We start from the raw sequence: 5,763 nt of genomic DNA, 5'->3' as shown, positions 1-5,763 counted from the left end.
CCTGCGTGCCTCCCGGCCTGCGAGGCGGCTGCTCCTGCTTGCCAGCAGGTGGCACGAGCTGTGTGAAAATGCCCGAGCGCGGCCTCCCGAAGTTAACTTCGCCTCCGTGGAGTGTAACAATCCATCTTGTTCTCTGCGCTCTCCCCCTCCATTTTGTCAGCCGCTCTGCTTGCTGACGCGGGGTTTAAAATGGCAGGGAGGAGAGGTTTGGCAGCCTGCACCCAAGCGGGCTGCGGTGGCTGCAGCGACGGTGGCTCGACTGCGGTGGTCGAAGGCGTGCCAGACTGCTGACAGTGTCTGTGGCCTGCGTCTCCGTGCCTTGGCCCTGCTTGTGGCCTTTTAGTCACTCTTGCCGTTTACTGCACGTGAATTTAAGCCTTGCCCTTCTCGGGGTGTCGGAAAGTTCAAGACCTTTCCCTTCCCTTTGTGGCAGAGCAGTCTAGTCTGAACTGGGAGGTTAATCAATCTCCCCCTTTGATAACTTCTCCTTGGGGTTATACCTCTCTTCCACGTGGATATTACCTCCTTTAAGGCAGGTACTGACGTGCCAGATAAGCACAAAATACAGTATTGTGTACATAAATGACAGGAATGGATGCTTCCAGTCCTAATCCTAGCCTTGCCCTGAGAAGGCACTCCAGCCCTTCCAGGGGCTAAACATTCCCTTTTTGGCTAAACTAATTCTCTATTGGCAGCTTCTTTCCAGCCTCGCTCCAAGTGGAGCTCTGAGCTTTTTTCCAGGTTTAACCCTAACCCTAAACTGAGCCCTAGGAAAGACACAGCAGCACTTCCCAGGACTGTCAGTTCCTCAGGGGGACATCCTTTTTGCAGCCCTTTTGTTTCCTTTGGCAGTTCAACTCCAACTGGAACTCGGGCTTTTCCTGTCCACCAACCCTAACCCTAAGCCTAGGCTGAGCCAAAGGCTCGTGACATGGCTTAGTCCAGAGCCTTAATATTACTGGGAGAAGAATTCTTTTGGTGGCCTATTTCTTCTTTGCCAGCCCCATCCCAGCTGCACATCAGGCTTTCTTGTTCTCTCAGTGCTAGTGCTAATCCTAACCCTAGGTTTGAGCTATGAGCCAGGCACTGCTGAGAAGCACAGTATTCTTCAGAGGAGAACTCTTGGCAGCCCTGTGTTTGCTTTGGCAGCCCCTTTCCAGCCCCACTCTAGCTACAGCTCTGTAGTTTCTTTCAGCCTTAACGCTACATATGGGCATGGCTCTTCACAGCCAACTAAAACAGACTGAGAGCCTTGAGCAGGATCAAAGACAAATACAACAACAACAAAAAAAAGGTGTTGAATATAGAATTAAGTACAGAAATAGAATGAGAGTTACAGGTATACTTTTGAGGACTGTGAGATTAGCCTTTCTACATCTTGGAGCCTCCTTGTTTCAACTAAAAGAAAGGAAATATAGTGAACTGCTAGTTCGCAAAATGAAAGTCAGATAAGAGAGATCAGATGTAGGAGAGGTCTAAAAGTGCACCAGCACATAGGATCTTGAAGAATTTGAATTAGAAGAATGAAGCAGAAGAACGCATGACAGAAGGGTGGAAATTCCATCAGAGGGGGCCAAATCTAATGGGATTCAAGGTCTGATTCTTACTCTGGCGCTTGTTTGCTTTCCTTTGGAGTAAATGGAAATCCAGAGCTTTGAAGTCTATTGCCCTGAGGTCTCCTACAACGGAAGAAAAAAATGCCAGTTGCAGGCCACAGATATGTTGTTTATTTAGAGACTTCTAGTGTTTATTTCAGAGTTTGTAACACTCTATAATTGTTAGGTACTAAAGAATTCATTATCATAATATTTAAATTTATAATTCAGTTATTAATAGTCATAATTTATGCAAGGAATCAAACTTATCTCTTCTTACTACAGCATGTAATCATGTAAAAAAATCTCCTGGGACTTTCAAGTAAGATCCTCAATCCAGCTCTGTCCCAAATTGTTTCTTAAATAGATAGTTTTGCCAGAAGCAACCCAAATCCACACAGCACCCACACTGAAGCAAATTCAGCTGTTGAGGCTTTTTCACAGAAACTTGCCTGCTAGCAGATACTCCTTTTCTACTAGATGGTCAACACATGTAAATTCTCTAGCTAGTGAAATTGGTGCATGAGTGGGAAAACAGTGGCCTCTTATGTAAGCAAGTCCCAAAGCATCTAAGAGTTTTGAGTTAAAACCAGCAGGTTGGATCCTCTCTGTTGGCACTGCTGTAACATGACCGTTTCTCTCAGACAGGAAGGCGATAGCTTCAGTCACTGTGCCACCTGGTATTACTGCAGAGCTTCAAAGCAGCTGGCTGTGCTTTTGCAGTTGTTCAAGCTCATGCTGACAAAAGCATGGATAACAGCATGGCAGTGAGGCTCATTGGTGAGATGGCAGCCAAATGCACACATAAAAATTTGCTTTTTAACTCTGATGCGCTCTTCCTTCATGGGATTGTGTTCAAATGCACTGTGTGACCAACACCTGGATCTGGGTCCAGTGCTGTTTAGCATCTTCGCTAATGACCTGGATGATGGGACAGAGAGCGCCCTCAGGTTTGCAAAACTGGGAGGGGGTGGTGGTACACCAGATGGTTGTGCTGCCACACAGAGGGACGTCGGTTGGCTGGAGAATTGAGCAAACAGGAATGTCATGCAATTCAACAAAAGGGAGTGCAAAGCCCTGCACCTGAGGAGGAACAACCCCATCCACCAGCACAGGCTGGGGCCACCCAGCTGGAAAGTGGATTGGCAGAAAAGGCCCTGGGCATCCTGGTGAACACAAGTTGAACGTGAACCTCCAATGTGCCCTTGCGGCCAGCAGTATCACAGTTTGCGTTAGGCAGAGCATTGCTACTAAGTCAAGGGAGGTGATCCTCTCCCTCTGCTCGGTGCTGGTGAGGCCACACCTGGAGTACTGTGTCCAGTACTCTCCAGTACAAGAATGATACAGGCATACTGGAGAGAGTCCAGCAAAGGGCCACAGAGGTGATTAAGAGCCTGGAGCATCTTTCACATGAGGACAGGCTGAGACAGAGGTGGGACTGTTCAATTTGGAGCAGAGAGGGCTTAGGGGATCTTATCATCTTATGTGTATGAATACCTGATGATGGGGAGTAAAGGAGAAGGAACCAGACTCTTCTCAGTGATTTCCAGTGAAAGGACAAGAGGCAATGGACACAAATTGAAGTACGAGACATTTTGTTTAAACATAAGAACAGTGGAACAGGTTGCTCCAAGCATTGTGGAGTCTCCATCTGTGGAGGTTTTCAAAAGCTGACTGGACACAGTCCTGAGCCACCTGTTTACGAAGGGGGATTGGCCTAGATGATCTCCAGAGGTCCCTGCCAACCTCAGCTATTCTATGAGTCTGTGAAGTACTAACATAACGATTCCTGAAGGATCGGAAGCACTTTTGGTTTTTCAGGACTGATATGCACCAATAAGAGGTGTTTGGAAAACAGTAAACATTTTATCCAGGTGGTATGTAAAAAAAGATGGTATTTCCAAAGAAACAAAAATACTAAAAAAGAAGAAACACAAAGATACGGTTTTTTGAAAATAGGTGAACAATCCCTCAGAAATTAAAAGTGTAAACCGGAAAACTTGTATTGACATCAACATTTCCTACAATTTTGATTTCAATAGGCCATGTTTTCACCTATAACATGTTTTGCATTTGCTGGAAATCTTACAGTTCTCTAGGCAGGATCAAGTACAGTTTAATATTAAAGGGTTAATGTCTAATTAGAAATTTTGCAATATCAGAAAACACCACTGTGAAGCAACTTGAGTATCCCGAAGGGATATATGAAGTTGGCATGGCAGACAGTGGGGCAGGCTCCAAGCCCTGCCTCTCTGCCAGGCAGGAGCCCAGTGAGGGAGCAGCCCTTTGCCAGCTTTCCAGCCTTGCTAGTTCCCAGGAGTGAAAATTCCCATAAACGGCTGCCACCAGGGCATAAAGGATGGTGGTCTCTGGCTGCCGTGCCCAAGGGGGAAAGCTGATCTGACTGCCTGACTCCCAGAGAGAATACCCCAAGCTCCCCTCAATTCTCATATGAGAAACATCATGTATTTTCAAACAATAAAGTCTGTTCTTACAGATAAATGGTTTCTTAAGGGATTTTGTTGTCTTGCCGTGAAAGTGAGGATCACAAGCAATGCAGTCATTTTCCAGGAGATACCACGTGACGTATTTTCAGCTGTGTGTTCTGCCTTGCCAGCCACCTGAAATGGGACAGTAAAAAACTCTTTATGTTTAGCCCAGTGCAATCCTGGAAAGCCGCATGAGCCACAACAAGCCCATTATTGTGTTAATAAATAGGGTGAGTGTCAATTTTGAAGCTTAAGCTTTTAACTCTGCAGCACTGGCATCCTCCTACAGAAAAAGACATCTCTGTCAGTTGTTCACATGGCTGTGTTCATTGGCAGAAAATAAATAAATCTGTGGTTAGCACAATTTCTCCTTAGGGTAAACTTTGCTATTGAAGTTTTTCAAATTAGAGCTGAAGAAAAATATTTTGAAGGTTTTCTGGCTGTGCTGACTCTCTAGCACTCCAGATCTCTCTCCCAGCAGATTACAGGGGACTTTTGGACTGTTCCTGCTATTCATGTGACGAATGCATACTCATTAAGCATCATGTTCTTATTTTAGATTAGCTATCATAAAACAGTGCAGTGTGGAGGGAATTTGGGGAGACAGTACTGATGTGTTTCTCAAAGCCTGGCAAGAAAAAAATGCCATTAAACAGCATATTACTTTACCATGGATGAATAAAGTATTTGGATATAGCTCCTTCCATGCAGGAATCTGAGCAGCAAGAGCAGGCAGGGATGTGCCAAAAGTGAAGCAGTGTCAATATTTTCTACAGCTGTGAGAATTTTTGGGGTCTTGATTTATTCAGCCAGATATCAAAACATTTCAGACAGTTGCATCATTACAGTGGTACTGAACTGCACTGACACTGAGATTAGTGTCTTCACTCATTCCTGTTACAAAGTTTGCACCTCATTAGTTTTAAAAAGCATTGTACTGAAATGTGGACTGCAGCTTGTGTATTTTCAGGACTTGCATGTATATTTACATTAAGCAAAAGTCACTTCAGTGGAGTAATACTGTATCTGGAATTGGAGAAAAAGCTTGTGTGTGTTTGTGAGGAAATTCCCTACGCACTGTCATAACAAGCATCATCTATAAGGAATTTCACGTTTTATCTATATTGCTAAAATAAAATGAATGCATTGTGGCAGGCACTTCTGGTGTAAAGTAATGTCTTCTGCGTTGTTTAAGAGATGGCTGGATTTCTGTGTGTGTAAAAAATGGTGTTTTGAGAACAGCAAAAATAGTCAGCCTTCTATAGTTACTGTAGACATTTTTAAAATGAATTTATATATACATTGTGTAAAAAAATAATTTAAGAATAGGAAACAAACAATATATCTGTTTGCAACCTCTGAAACAGCCTGGAAAACAAAACAATACATCTCAAAGAACAAGAATAGCAGCTTTGTTTTAAACGTGTATTTTCATACTGCTAGAGGTGCTCTGCCTGTCGTCAGTACTTTTCGTGAAAAACAATGCTGTAAGTACACATACAAGTTTGCTCTGCGAGTACTCTGCAAACTTCAGACTTGCTAAGAAAAAAGTCTTTCCGGTAGAATTTATGGAAACGTGCATGTCATAGAGTAGTTTTATGGGGGAACAGGTTCTTGTTGGGGGTTTTTTTCAGTCAATACAGTGTTTTCCTTCTTGGGCATACTGAAGAAAGGAGTGT

Source organism: Haliaeetus leucocephalus, unplaced genomic scaffold, assembly GCF_000737465.1.
Source record: "Haliaeetus leucocephalus isolate CR32 unplaced genomic scaffold, Haliaeetus_leucocephalus-4.0 Scaffold229, whole genome shotgun sequence".
Classification (NCBI taxonomy): domain Eukaryota; kingdom Metazoa; phylum Chordata; class Aves; order Accipitriformes; family Accipitridae; genus Haliaeetus; species Haliaeetus leucocephalus.
This window is presented reverse-complemented; position numbering follows the sequence as displayed.